This window comes from Bactrocera neohumeralis, chromosome 5 (genome assembly GCF_024586455.1).
Source record: "Bactrocera neohumeralis isolate Rockhampton chromosome 5, APGP_CSIRO_Bneo_wtdbg2-racon-allhic-juicebox.fasta_v2, whole genome shotgun sequence".
NCBI lineage: Eukaryota > Metazoa > Arthropoda > Insecta > Diptera > Tephritidae > Bactrocera > Bactrocera neohumeralis.
The window spans coordinates 45,525,083-45,541,450 of NC_065922.1; the positions used below are offsets into that span (position 1 = coordinate 45,525,083).

Here is a 16,368-nt window from a genome sequence, read left to right on the forward strand (position 1 = left end):
ACTAAGAACAAACAAATAAAAAAAATTAAAAAAAAATTGTCAAACATTGTTTTTGTTTTCTATTTTTAAAAATTGCCTACAAGCTTGCATCACAAATAAATAAGTGAATAAATAAATTGCAAGAGCAACTTTAGACCTTCACAGCCTGGCTTAGTGTCGATGCGTTTCTACATTCTTCATTGGACTTTATTGAAATGTGAATTGCGTTAGTGTGAGTGCGCCAATATGCAATTGTAATGCAATGACCAATGGTTGTTGCTGTTGTCGCCGCCCAATGCATTTATTATTGTTACATGTTGTTGTTGTTGCGAGTTTATGCAATTTTATTATTGCCCCTAGCATTGTCACAAACAACTGCTGGCAAATGATGATGACTGTTGTTGTTTTTATTGTTGTTGCGTCGGTTTATGGCATCAGCATGCGCGACAAGCCAAACAACAACAGCAATAACAGTCAACCGAACATTTGCAGCGACTACAACCATAATGGCATGGCGTTGGTGGCGGAGGTGGTGGTGCTGCTGTTCTTGTTGTTGTTGTTGCAGCTGTCCTCCACAACTAGAATCTGGCCGGTAATTGTCATCTTTCGCTGTGCACGCGCGTTGCCTTTATTGTCGCTGATGAATACATTTATACATGCCATATATATTATTATATGCATGTTGTTGTTGTTGCTGTGACGGCCTGCCCATTGCAGTGAGTGCATTTTTCGCAAATTTCATGCAATTTTGTTTAATTAATTGAATTGAAACGAATTGAATGAAATGAACTCAAAAGCCAATTGGCGACTGCCGCAGCAGCGACATTAGAATAACAGCTACGCCGGCAACAACAACAAATTGCACTAGTGCAACTACATGCACCAGCCGCATTGCCGCTGACCGCGTGACGCGGCGTAAGCGACTGTGACACTGTCGTCGGCGCTGAATTAATTAGAAAAGTGTTTGCCGTCGCACACACGCACACATACAAGTCCCAGAAGCCAATGCATACACATGCAACGGCATGCAAAGTGGCTTACAATGCTGCATTTATTGTTGTTGGTGTTTTCATTCGCCTATACGTGGCATTGCATGGCAGCTTTGCCTGAGAATCGGGTGCGGCTGCAGGCACACTTGTTTCTGTCGTGTTGTTGTTGTTGTTCTTTTTGTTGTTGCGTATTTCGCAAGTACTGCACTTGCAACAGACAGCAGTACACTCCTATTTAAATTGAAACATTGAAATAATCTGCATATGTATGCAGCCATGTACGTGTATGTGCATTAGCATAAATGTGTTTGTACGCATGCGCATATGGAGCTTAATTATATAGTTTAGAATGCTGTGTTTAAGTAGTTAATGTGCGACTTTAATGTTGTTTAACTCGCAAGTGTTGTATAATTAAAGCATGTGTTGTTGTTGTTATTGTTGTTTATACTTTCAAGTTTGTTGCACTATGCGCATGCAGTTGGCGGTAAGGCGAGTAGTGTGTGATAGCTTTTGCGCGACGTTCACATTTATTAATTAATTTAAGTAAACTATTTTCGAAAGTATAATTAAATTTACAATTTACTTGCAATTATCATTCTAATATCTAATGTCCACAATTAAACAACTTCAGAAGCAATATGAGTTATTATTTAAAAGTTCTGTAGTGAATATATGAGAACTAACTTTTTGCGAACGACGACGATCGAACACCACCACACGGGCATATCTCTTGCAGAGGAGGTTTTATAATAGGTTGTCAAAAAGTCTTGCGGTATATACGCTGAAAGCGCGTATTTCGTTTTCGTTCTGGTATAAAGGTGGTCGAAGATGCGCCACGCTCCGGAAATTACGATAAAATCGCTGAATTGGTCGAAAGAGACCGGCATAGTAGCCGCCGTAGCATCGGTCAAGAGCTGGGCATGAGTCATCAAAAATTCATTTCAATTTCAATAAAAAAAAAAAATCAATATAAATACCGCAAGACTTTTTTGACAACCCATTATGTACATACATATATATTAGGGTGGGTCAAAAAAGGAATACGTTTTTTGATTGGTGAGCTTTTACTTGGAACAGAGAGATGCTCCGCCTTATAGTTTTATATTTTTTTATAAGAAGAAGAAGAAGAAGAAAATAAGAAGATAGATTTTGTAGGAACTTGAATGCTCTACAAAATTGTTTGATTATTTTAAGAGAAATTTTTTTTCTTATGAATTCAATAACGCAATGAAAAAAAAATGAAACGCAAAACTCTGTTTCGTTGCGAATGTTGGAAAAGGCTTACGGTGATTCAGTTTTATCAAAAACATAAGCCTTAACTGGTACTTAAAAATCGTCAAGAAAGTGTTAAAGAGATTATTTACGATAAAGTTGAATTTTTTAAAAAAGAATACCCTAAACCGGTCTCTTTGGGCATGCTCGATCATGCGAATTCCCATCCCACATTCAGGTAGAGCATTTAACTGGCGATGAGACACGGGTTTTAAGTTTGACATGCCAACAAGTCAACAATCATAGGAATTGAGGAAAAAAACGAGCCGAAATCAAAAACCCACACCAAAGCCGCTAAAAAATAAAGGTGATGCTCATTGATTTTTCCGATATTCGTGTTTTAGTGAATCATAAATTTGTTTCGGAAGGGCAGACGGTCTTTACGGAGTTCCATTTGGCCGTACTGTAGCGTTTGCATGAGAACATCCGTCGAAAATGGCCGGAATTGTGGAAGAACAATTCGTGGATTTTATACGGTTATAATGAACCATCACATCAAGCCACGATTGTGACCGAATTTAAAGCCAAAAAGGCAATGAATACCATCGAACAACTACCGTATACACCAGATTTTCACAGTAATATGGAGTTTCCACCTGTCTTTACTCAGCGCTATCTAGCGTATAAAGTGACTGAAGAGGCATGGATAATTGGTTCGAAGTACATTCAGTTCTAATTTATAATTCTTGGACTATATGAAAACCGCATTCATCAAAGTACTTTACATACAATGCTCAGTTTTGTTCAAGTTGTTGTTGCTGATTAGGCGAGCAAATCTGTTCAAATCTCTCTTTGTTCTCGAAATGAGATACGTCAGCAAATAGAGTGAGGCTTCGCTTATTATAAGCAATTTATTACGGTTTAAAGAATCTTATCGAATTAGCTTTAAAATATTGGCGGATGTTGCTTTAAGTTCTCTTTCTTCCCGCTGCTCTATTTAGAGCGTATCGAACATCAATTTGATGTTGAAATACTCAAATGATTTTTTCTTATTTCGAAAGATTACAGATTGAGTCGATATCACAAATAGTTGTTGTGTTACAGCCTTCTAAAATGTCATTGCTTCATTCAATCATTTCAATCAGCTTATCTTTAATTGCGTTTTTCTCGATACATTATTTTCCTTCAGTGATTACTTGGACTTAAGTAATTCGATCACTATCCTAATCCTTGGAGACAAGTAATTCGATCATATGTAATCACAATATTTCTATATGTTCTGTTTATATTTTTCCAAAGAATGACCTACTAGTTTTTTATCTGAAAAGGCAGTCCAAAAACCATCAGAACTTTTGACCGTGGGTCATTGTGAGGGCAATACCTTCTAGAGAGAGAATTTCACGTTTCATCTACGAAGAAAGTCGGAATCACTGCTGCAGTGGAGGACCCTTTTTAACGCCGTTGGAAATTGCGTGTAAGTCGAAAAATAGATATTAACTATTGTGTTAAAGTTCTTAAAATATATACAAAAACTATACTTTCAAATAATAACAATAAAAATATAAAAAATTAAAATTTTTTTAATTCCCAAGAATTGTTAATTTTTCATGCTGTCACACCAGATGTTCTTTTCAAAGCCACAGCTTATAGTTGGTAATAAAAAACATAAATTTTCTCAAAAGCTTAAGTTCTTGAGTTGTGAATGCAGCATAAATGTAATCTACTTCTTCATAATGTGACTAAATACATCTATCTATAACTGGATTTGGTACAACAGCGAAATATATAGAGTTGCGTGGACTCATTTGTAAGCTTAAAAACATAAATACATCGTCATCTCATCCTACTACCTCAGCGAACTTGGAAACTCCTCCATCAATTGCTTTAATATTCAGAAGTAATACGTTCAAAAGCTTCATAAATATTTTTATTTTAGTTTGGAGGTGCTTGAAAACGATTAAGAGTTCACTATAATAGTTTTACGTATTAAGCCACAACATTAAGTAATTATATTTCTTCTTAGGCTAGCAATCGTAAAAGTAGTCAAATGATTATAAATATTTGAAGCTATTTAAGGTTTTACTAAACTTTTTATTTGAAAAAAAAAACCATCTTCTCAGTTTTTAACACTATACCTCTAGCTCTATGGCTATATAGTATATAAATATACTATATGTAATACTTCAGTATCGAATGCAAATGAAATTGTGTAGATAATATGTAACACTTGTTAGTTATTGTTATTGTTGTCGTTGTTCGTTTTTAATCTCAGTAACAACTTTTTCTCACGTTGTTAATAGCTTATACTTTTTCAATCTACCAACAACAAACAACAACCACGTTTCACAGGGTTTGCATATAGATTTAATATAATTCATTTATTTTTTACATATGTATGTTGTATGTATGCATATATGTTCGTTTGTATGTAAGCATGTATGTATGTATCTGTATATGCATGCAATTGGTGCAAAAGCCATGCTGTGAAATGGCGAGAATATTGTGACTTTACGGTTTCGTAGATAATTCTAATTAAACTAAACTCTATATGATTGTCATTAACTGGAACCATTTCGCTCCCACGTTTGCAACAACAATAATAACAAATAAATCCGTCAATATTCATATTAACGGTCTTATAAATAATTTTATCTCCATTATATTTTCTTTATGATTTATTTAAATGGGTCATTCACAAATTATTCCTTTGCTGAGAAGAAATGCATTCACTGCTTGTGCTAATCGAGCAATTTTTTACTCTGTAGCCCTTGTTTAATCAAAGCTGCAGCTTTAACCTAATTCTATACAGGTGAATTTGATAGTAGTGACTCTCAAAATTAATATTTTTTATATCAATTTCGATTATTTGAGAATATAACAAACTTAAAGCTCTTTTCCGCTTTGTTTCGAAGAAAGTTCTGGTTGGTTGGGTAGCCAAAAAACAGCCGTTTGAAGGCGAGCTAAAAGGAGAAGGCGAAACATCCCCTCCAAAGAGTTTTGCGCTGGGTTTGGGACCCGCCACATAAAGAAAGCAGCTTCGGATGAGAGACCCCTATTTTTATGAGACCACTGCAAACGTACTAAGACTCGATTTCCCTTACATCTACTAAATTTTCTGTCCGTTGAGCCTTCCATCAATATCCTCAATTTTATTTCTGTGAGCGCTTGTCATAGTAAATATTGTAATATTTCATGTGAAATGCCTATTTGCCTGCACCTTCGTTCGCAATAGATGAATATTTTTCAGAAAAATTGCAACAAATAGCCTTAAGCGGTTTATTTGGAAACGCAAAAGAACATTTTACTCACACCAACAAACATAACAGTCGCCAAATAACCAAGCCATTGGTGGCAAGCATGCTGAGTGCCAACCAGCTGACTGTCAAATGATTGTCAAATCGAGTCAATTAACATTTTATGGACCCGCTCTATTAATCATCTTATTTATTATTGTTTTAGACAACAAAAAACGGGAAAATACAAAAATCAATGATATCAGCAACAGCACTTAAATCCATACAAGCTTGTCTGTCCAGTAATAAAAGTACGCGTGTACATATATCACACCGCCGAAATCACATCTAATCTGTAGCTGAAAGTGAACAAGGGTGAGCAAAAGAGGTTGGGTTCAGCAGTTACGAGTTGTGCGCCTGATTTGCGTATAACTTTTCGTGTTTTTGTTTCTGTTGTAATCGAGGCGTTTGTGCCACGCAATGACGTCGTTGCTGTTGCGGCAACAACCGTGGCATGTCAATTCGTGTACCACTTCCACTTCAGCGCGAACTCCAACTTCCAAATTCACTCTACGTCAGACAAGTCAAGTCAATTTCGTAGCGGAATCACCCGCCGGACATCACGCGCGCCAAGTCAAGCAGAAGTATTTAGAAAAAAAGACAACCGAAAAGAAGGATTTCTAAAATATTGCCGTAAATAGGCGCATTGATTGTCCAACGCCGCCGCGGCCGGCTTGCCCACAATTGTTCGAGTGGAGCTTATGAATTAAGCCCAGCTTTTGTGTGTGTGCGTGTAGTCATGTACATAAATATCTTTCTATGCAAATGTATATGTGTTGGTCTGCGTTTGGCTCGGTAACAATGGTTGCAGCTGCCACACCGGCAACACTGCGCGATGCTGTGACCGGCGCTGCATGTCATTACTCATTTTTATGCGAAATTGCGAAAAATTTGAATTTTATGTCGAAAGTATTTTTTGCTAATATACGTCGCAACAACAATAGCAAAGCTAAAAATAAGTGTGGTGGAAATATTAACAAGAGAATATGACAACAAGCTGACTGGCTAAGCACAATTGTATAGGAAATGTAGGAAATGATTTTGAAGTGTTGTTGGTGGCACGTGAAAAGGGCATCACGATTTTAGCTGCCGGCGATGTGTTGGCGAAATTGGCTGTAATACAAAAGTTTATATGTATAAGAAATAAAGTATACTATATAGGAAAAAACGAATTGTCCACATAAAAAGAGCTAAGTAACGGAAGTAAGGAAACTTTGGTTATTAAAAAATTAAAAAAAAATTTAAAAAAATTTGTTGATATAAAATGTAAATAAGAAAAGTTTTGTGAAGTATTTTTTCAAACTTAAAGTTGTCTTCAATTTGCCACACCTAGCAGAGCAACGAATCGAACACGCAACTGGTATAAAAGTGAGACACTGGCATAAATTGATGTAAATAAGGAAAGTATTGAGAAATATTTTTTCAAATCCATACTTGTCTTCAATTTGTAAGATATTGCAGAGTAGTGAAACGAACACGCAACTGGTATAAAAGTAAGACACTGGCATAGATTGATAGATGTGGTATAACAAGGATATTAGTATGCTACGTCAGTGAGATAAAAATAATGGTCCTCATTTAGTGAGGAATTTATATAAAAATGGCAAAATGATAAATTCGCAAAAAATGCTTTGAATTCACATTTAAACAATATTGAAAGGAGAGCAGTGTTCAAACACGGCGAGCAGAGAAGTGACGAATCGAGGGCGTCTAAAGTTTCATAAGAAATACATAGATGACCTTAAAGACAATACATAAAATATTTTTTTGTAAAGGTAGTTGTCGTATCAACATGAAATATTCACACATTTTTTTTGTCAAATGCTGTCAAAGGATACCCCTGGAACGAATGTGTATTTCGGTGGTATATAGAAGTTTGCGGTAATGTGTATGTTAACATATGGAATGAGAACTTCTCTTAAATCAAGTTCAGATCTTTCTTCTAAAAAATAGTGTTAGTGAGGGAAGACAAAACTGTGAGGGCTTATTATAATCCACCTCGCCTTCATTATTCATCACATTTTGGGAACTGCCGGTATTACGACTCAAAACCAGAAACAAAAAAGAAACGTAAAAAACATAATAATGAAGGAGCACAAAGGACGCCATATTAGTCATCCGTTCTTCTATCTTACAGAAGAATAGATGAAGTCGGGGTAATGCTTGAGAAGTAGTGTCCAAAACTGGGCTCATAAGTCTCTCGATCCTTCCGTCTTTTAATATTTACAAACTGTAATCATTTTAGGCCACTTAAATGGACCAACCTTAGTAACAATTTGAATCTCTCTGGTAGTGGCGGGGAGCATGTTGTTTTGAGGAAACATCGGGAATATGCTCCCAAAACTTTAAAGGCGTTTTTCTCGGAACCCTGTTTTCAGAGGCGGAGAAAGAAATTTCTTCGAAACAGCTGGACTTATCGACATTAAATTACACTCTACGTTCTTAGATAAACAAAAGAATAAGATTTTACCGAATCAGATGGACCTTTTGACGTGAAACTTACACACAACCTTCTAAGATATATTTGTCAGGTGAAGGAATGAGATTTGTGATAATAATTTCGATTTTTTAAGACATTCAATTATATTTACAAAAAAACGACTTTATTGGAATGCCGCCATGGAATCAAAAGACAAAATTTTGATAAATTCTTCGATATGAACTCGCATTCAGCTAATTTAATAATACAATTTTTGTGAGTTTTTGGATTTCAGACAATTTTAAGCAACAAAAACTCTCTCACCGCCAGACACCATTTATCAGAAGACCTCTTGGAGATCGGCTGCAAGCTCAAGGGAATCAAAAATTCTTAAAAATGTATTGCCGATTATTAAAGTGCATTAAATTCGGTAAATATATATTAATTTTATTTATTTGTTAGACAAAATCATTTAAAAAAAAAAAATACAAAAAAGGAGTTTTTTCTAACTTGAAAGTGGATGTATCTTTCCATAAAGAAATAAACTGCATTTTCTTTTAATATACATATATGCAGATTAGTATGTCTAGCAATTTATTTAAATTGTATTTTGCGGTTAAGATCAAGTAATTTGTGCTTGGAATGAAAATTGGCGTACCAGAAGCAAATTACGGTAAGAATTATGGTGACGCCAGGTTCAGAAAAAAACAGTCCGAGGCCTTGGTTGGTGAATAAAAGAAAGAGCCAAAGCAAAATAAATCAGTTTGAGGTAGTAATTTCCTTAAAACCCACAACAACAACAAACAAATATGTATTAGCGTACTATTAGTTTAACACAAAAACAACAAAAACAAAGAAAGGATGCAATGTTATTCTAATTTGCCAATAAAAAGCAGCTTCAATGCGGCTAATCTTGTGAAAGTCACAGCTTACACTTAGCCGCGCTGGGTGAGTAGGTTAAAATATTGCATATATAATATGCATGCTTGTATGTGTGTGTGGTGTGTGTTCGGGACCGACGACGACACGGTGATGGCAAATAATAAAACAATAACAAAGCAGAAATAAAAGAAGGTTGCAAGCTATGCTGCAAGTAAGAGGCGAGTAGCAAAGTAGCAGCAGCAAATGACCAATAATCATGGGAACCAATCACACCGATCAGTGATGCATGCCACTACCAACCAGAGGAAGAAGAAGAAAAGTCATAATCCCGATTGTAAAATTTGTGTATCCCAGTTACCTCGGGGACTTCACATTCTCTTTGATAGCTGATGAGCGCTAGAAAATCGAAAAAATATACACATACACTCACACACACAAATCACCAAAGCAATAAATGAAATGCAAAGATGTTGCATATGCATGTTGCAACAAAAGCATTGGTGGTCAACAGCATCGGCAACAAATTAGTTTGGGTAGACGCGCGCGCGCATTTCGCTGCAATATTGACAAGAAACAAAAACAACAAAAACAATAGTTGCAACAGCGTTTGCTCATCAGCGCCGGCAAACAAACGAGTTGCAAAAGCAGAAAACGAGTAAATTACAAATAAATAAAATCATGTCCACTCATTAACCGCTGCAAGCAAAATATGTAAGTGTGTGTGCTTGTGCATGCACAATTCATAATGAATGTTGTTGGTGGTGGCGGCGGCGAGCTGACAGCGAGTTGGCGCAAGGAAACAATCGACGCTCCCACTACAGTTACGCCCTAAGGAGGTCATGCAGCAAATGCATACCGCCGCTGTGGCCATGCAACGTGCCACCATCGGCGTTGTGGCACAGTATCGCCACCGCGACACAGTGCTTGGTCAGCAACAGCAGCAACGGCAACCATTCCAGTGGTCACAGCTAGCGCGCCTTCGGTTCGTAAGCCGGCCGCCGAACAGTGAGCGGCAACCGAAACTTAGCCGAAGTCTAGGCAGTGCGCTGTCGTGAAATTAAACGAAGTGAACTGCAATCGTCGTATGGATTGATCACCTTTCTCTACTCATTACCGCCCGCCGCATTTCGCGGGTCTGCATGCCTCATGCAAGCTGGACATGGCATTTCTTTGGCGTTCGGCACCTTTGGCTTGCGCCTAGGCAGTTTGTTTTTCGTTGCGGTGTTGCTGCGCCGATGATGAATGCTGATGAATGTCTGCCGGAATTTAGCTGTTAGCTCGTTGATTGCTTGGGCTCAGCTTGGATTGGTTCGTGATTGGCAGCGGTGGCGGTAAGGTCGTTGAAAGTGTGAAGTTATCTGTTTTTGTTTTCTGCTCTTTCTTTTGAACTGTTAAAAATGGTTACAGGAAATCAAAGGGAATTTCTTGTTGTTTCGTTATATAATTTCGATATAATTATTATTTGTTCGTTAAAATACATAAGAGATCAAAGAAGTGGTCTAATTGAGAGGAAACTAAAACGAGGATCGAATGATGTAGATGAACTCTTATTAAGAGAAGGTTCGCTACATTTATGGCTCTAAACCTATTTTCCGTTATTGTTGTTGTAGCTGCAGAAATCTGCCGAGTTGACAGTCCTTGACCGAATAAAAAATCTGAGTCCGTTCCAATTACGTAGAGCCGACTGTCGTGGGAAGTGGTTTGTCCCCTTCTCTATATATGCTGAAATGTGGATTCGGGGTCAGATATAGACGCTTAAGAAGTTATCTGAAGAACTAATTATCAGCATTATTACCATTACCCTTACGGGACTATCCTCAATATTCGAGTTACATATGTATCAATTTTTTGTGGTTTAGATTCTTTTTTTCAATTCGAATCATAGATGGAAGAATTTTGCAAAGACAACACTGAAATCTTAAAGATTACTGTAACTTAAAACATTGCTTTTCCGGGACTTATATACCTGGTTTTATAGCTACGGCTCATTATCAGCTCAATAATAGTTCCAGGTCGAAAAATTTTAAGAAGACAACAGAAAAAACTTCAAGAAAACTGTAACTTGAAATCTTGCTTTAAAACCTGATGTTTTTACCATTGGAAAATATACCCCAAATCCTTCTCGACAACCTCTTAAAAGATAATATATACGCGTACGTATACGTAGATGAATCTAAACCGGGATTCATACCGTAGACGCTAGCGTTGCAGCGAAATCTTTCGGCTGGTTTTTAAAGAATATGTTCTATATCAACCTACTTTCTAAAGCTTAAAACTGCCTCCGAGCTAAAAACACTTAATCAGTTCAGGTTAAGTCAAAACTTTACGAGGAAAAATGCAACAAAAGCAACACAAATATGCAAATAAGAGAACAGTAAAGTAATAAAGGTAAAAGGTTAGATTCAAATCAAGGTGAAGCCTAGAACTCGCTGACTGACTTGACTTCTCGCCAACGCCTCCTACGATGACATAGACGATAATAGCTCTTATACATTAGCAACAGTATTTGCTCAGTTGCAGAAATCGTTGGAATTACAATTGCAAATGGTATGGAAAAATGAAATTGACATACCAGCGGTTTTCCGAGCCGCAAAATGAGGAAGATGAGCACTTAATAGCCCGAAAGCGGTTGCTGTTGAAATGTGGCGAGCAGGTTTCAACCAACGACGGCACTCATTTGCAACTTAGACACGCGGAGTGAAATGTAAAGTAGGCAATACTGATTACCGATCGAGAGAGTGTGGGAGCGTAAGGCTTGCTGCTTGATTGAGCGAGCCGAACGCTGCTGCCGCTGCTGAGCGCTTTGTGGTTTTAACGGCATGTGGAGTCTACCAGTGCGGATGTGGTATTTGGTCTTGGCTTTTTTGGGTGGCAGTTGGGTGAGTTTAAAAGTCTTGAGCTTGGCGCGTGCATCACGATTTCGCGTGGTTGCGCGGTCGCACTGTCGAATGCACTGTGGGAGGCGTTGCGCGGCGCGGCAGCTGTGCGCCATTGAGTCACTGAATGGGTTCAAAAATAATCATTTTGAAATTGACTCAAGCAATGATGGCATGATAGCGGCGACGTCGTTGTATGCCAGCGCGCCACTTCGGCTTATTCATTCAACGTCAAATCGTTCTAATACGAACGTTTATATTTTTGTCAGCACTTGGGTAACCTAACTAACCGAGTTCGAGATTAGAATAGAATTATTATGTGCCGTTATTGCAGACACTACGCTTCTACCTTTGTGGCGATTGCGATTGGAATGTGAAGGCAAAAGCTTTTGGGTATTATTTTTTTGGTTTAAGCAAACTATTAGCTAATTTGGGGTAATTTTGATTATTGCAGTGTAAGCGATGATATGGAAGGCAGCGTTGAACTTCAATGTGAACTTGGCGCAGATTTTTTATTTTGGTTTATTTTTTAATTTTTTTTTTTTTTCAAACACTTTAAAAAAAATCATTTTCAAATGCAAAGCATACTAATATAGTCGATTTTGAAGTTATGTGGGTACAAATTCCAGTTAAACCATAGGTAGCGCCGGTGTCGAACAATTTTTAAAACTAAATCCGCATACTAGTTTAAAAAAATTAATATTACCAAAAAAAAAATTCGAAAAAAATAAAAAAAATATTTTCAAAAACAAATTTTTTCCAATAAATCCATGAAACTGAAAAGCTTAAACTCACTTATGCTTTTTTTTATTGCAAAATTATCAAAATTCACAATTATCAAATCCACATACTAGTTGGAGAAATATTAAATTCAAAAAAATTAAAATTACCAAAAAAAGTTTCAAACAAATTTTTCAAAAACAAAATTGAAAAAAAATTTAAAAAATATTTTCAAAAAACATATGTATTTTCAAAAAAAATATTAAAAAAAATGTTTTTTCAATATTGTTACTCGCTTCAAAAATCCATGAAACTAAAAAAACTAAAACTCATTTATGCTTTTTTAATTGAAAAATTATCTAAAGCACTGCCAAATCGTGGGGATATTTGAATAAAACAGTTTTGAACAAAAATTGGATAGAAAATTGTGATGAAATATTTCTAAAAATTGATTTACCGCTATATTGTTGGATAGATCCACATAATTCGAATAATTTTAAATTCAAAAAAATCATCAAATTACAAAAAAAATTGCAAACAAATTTTTCAAAAAAAAAAAAAATAAAAAAAATTTCAAAAAATATTTTCCAAAAAAAATGTTTCAATATTTTTAGCCACTTTAAAAATCCATGAAACTAAAAGAACTAAAACTCATTTATGTTTTTTTTTATTACAAAATTATCTAAAGCACTTCATAGTCGTCGAGATCGTCAGTAATTCAATAGAGATCAAGTCGAATTAAAGCGTAAAAGTTTAAAACTAAAGAAAATTTAGCATGGTTGTATAAATATATATACATATATACATATGCTAATTATGTACATATGTATGTACTTTCGAATAGCGCAGAGTGCACCCTTCGCCTTCAAGGCGATTCGTTCGAGGGTGAGGCATGATCGCGTGTGCTCTAGTCAACTGGCGTGCGATCGTGCGATCATATTCACAATAAAACCAGCGCTTAATTCGCACTAAAACAGGATTTATAGCCGCCACACCTTCAACTCAATAATCATTTAATGCGCTCAATAGTAGCGAGCGGCGCATTTATTGATTAACCACCAACAACCACCAAATGGGGCAAAAGCAAGCGTAGCAAATGGCGATGGAAAAATAAAGTAAGATCAGACAGATCATGTTGGTAAAACCAAAGCCAAAGCGCTAAACGCCAAGCAGAACGAAACTGACGGATATATGTACATATGTAGAACTGATGCTGAACGCATTAGCCAGACAGCTGGCGGTTAAGTGAATGTCAAACGAGACTGTATATATGTGTGTATGTATAGTATTTTTATAACTATGTACATATATATACAGGTATTCATATGTATATTAATATGTATGCATGCATCGAACAACAATTTGTCTTCCATTTTCAATTGAAAAAAATTCAAACCACTTTGCGCTCGCGTCAGAGTCTGGAGATTGGAGATCATGGTCACCATATTCGACCACAAATATGAAATGATCAATGCTTGAAGCTAGAGGCTTGAGACTGTGCACCACAATCGTATTGTACGGCACCGTTGACAGTTACACATTGTTTAAATAACCAGTGGTCATCAGCGTTCACGGCGCATATTGACCACCGCAAATTCTCAAGTGTACGCAATTATTAATATAAATTCAATTTACAATAATAACTCAATTAGTCGCAGAATTCACTTGCCGCAGCTGGTGAGATGGTCTACTGGCGTGAAGAAAACGACAATGATTGCAATGCACACTGACATACATACATATGTACAATCATATGTATAATATGTAGCTTGTGAGCGTAAGCGTGACTTGTGTATGCGCTTTGTTGTTGTTATTGTTTAGTTCATTTAATTTCTGTTTAGCGAGTTATTTCAATGCTGCGCTGTCACATTTTCACACTTCCATTGCGCAATTATTTAGTAAGTATTGTGGTTAATTGATGGCGCTTCTGGCTGCCACTCAAAAGGATGCTGACAATTAAGTAATTGAAGTGGCGCAACGATAATGATAATTGTAATCGCAATAATTGCAAGATGTTAAGATATGCTGTTGATGATTAGCCGGCGTAAGTGTGGAAGATTAGATGGCGAGTGTTTTACTAAGCAATAAATGTTGCTTAGTCAATGTTTAGTCCAACAATTTCGTTGTAAACCTGACGATCTGAGTTTTGGGGGTTAAAGTTATAACACCTTCGTTAAAAAAGGATCAAGAATACCAGGAATAGAAGAGTATGTCCTAAGACTACGGCAGTGGAGCTAAAAGGAGAAAGGTTGTCACTAAATTTTAACCTTTCGACATTAATTTAATTAGTCAACTTTAACCCGCACTCAAAAAATTCATACGAAGAGTAATGAAAGAGTAGTTAGTGGCTAAAATGTTCCAAGAAAATTACAAATTTCACGAGTTAATAAAATTTTGAAGCTTTAGCCAAAGTTTATATGGCGAAAATATCATGTATACTACTTTAAACCAAATTTCGATCCACCGACTACTGTCCCACCATCCACAAAAATACAGGATACTCTAAGCATAAGACTTGATGTGAAGTTGCCCCACTTTCTGGAAGAACAGTTGTCGAAAATATCGCTAAAGCAATGGATATCGTTGAGTTAAAGCGCTATTCAAATAATGCTGGATACAAAAGTAATCTATTAGAAGTCAGGGTGCCACTAAAGTTAACGAAAAAGGATCGCATGCACCACATTTTCATAGGTGAATCGCGCTGCTGAACCTTAAAAAACCAATCCATTTCTGAAGCGGATAGTTACTCGTATTAAAAGGAGGTCAATTACGAGAATGTCAAGCAAAATGATCCTGGTTAAATCGCGGTGAGCCGTCGCAAACGAGAGCCAAGTTAGGATTCATGCTCTGGAAGGTTTTCTATATGCTTAGACGTATTGGCAGGGAAAGTACCTATACGAGTTGCTTCTCTACGGCTAAACTTTCAATTCGAATGTAGACTGACAACATTTGGACCGTCTGGAGTAACAATCGGTCAGAATTGGCCAGCTTTTTTAGAAAGTGTGATTAATCAGTAGCACTGGGAGTTTGTTTGGGAAGCTCTTATGCATCCACTTTATATTGCGGACCCGACATTAAGTGCTTATTACTTGTTTCCATGCCTACGGCGAATAATTTTGTTGTTGAAAAATTCGTCTCAAGAGAAGCTTGTAATAATCGATTCTCCAAGTTTTTTGCCAATAGCGATGAGAATTTCTTTCAGGAAACAACACATTATCAAACAAAACGTTGCATGATCGATCTAAATTGGATCATTCCAATGGTGTATATGAAGGTGGATTTCTTTTTACTAGACCTTATAGAAAGTCTCAAGAGATATTATTGGAAAAACTAGTTTGGAAGATCTTAGGAATTGTACGGCTAACAGTTTTGTTGATTTTGTGGTGGTTTCTACCCTTTAGTGGTATCACCAAACCCGAAAGGGATACTTGAAGCAAGTTCCCACGATAGTCGGGTTTATATAATCGTTTCCGAATCCGAGTTTGATTCGGCCAGGGACGGTCAATTCGATAGCATTCCTCAAAACTGTCGCTGCAACAGCAACAAAAACAGGGTATTTAAAGAAATAAAAAACAAATGTATACCGATGCCCTTGACTCTCAGCTACTTCTGATCCACAACAATTAGACTTAAGCGTGTTCGTGGATCTTCAAAGACAAAATATCAGCGCCATTTCAAAATATCCATTCCGGCATAAGCAGCATAATCTAACAACATTGCGAGCAATTACCCTAACAATCCCGTCAACTCGTTGAATTGTTGTTGCATGTATGCTAGATATTAAGTAAAAATGCAATTCTATGGTATGCGCGCAGAGAGCGAAGAAAAAAATGAGAAAATTTATTTCGAAACTGGTTTGAACATTGTAAATTCTATTTAGCACAAGTTACGATGACTCGTCGTGGCAAGCGCGGCGGCCAGTAACTCAACGGCCAGGTGCATAATGTTTTGATTGCCTAAGTACAATTGCTGGCTTAAGCGTTTGCGGCAAGGAGCAA

The 16,368-nt window shown here is 36.7% G+C and overlaps 1 protein-coding gene across 1 annotated transcript in view; it reads right to left on the reverse strand.

Annotated features, from left to right (window-relative positions):
- Positions 1-16,368, reverse strand: part of LOC126758929 (neurogenic locus Notch protein) — a 170,008-nt gene that overhangs the window by 26,711 nt on the left and 126,929 nt on the right. The gene's annotated exons all lie outside the window — the stretch shown is intronic.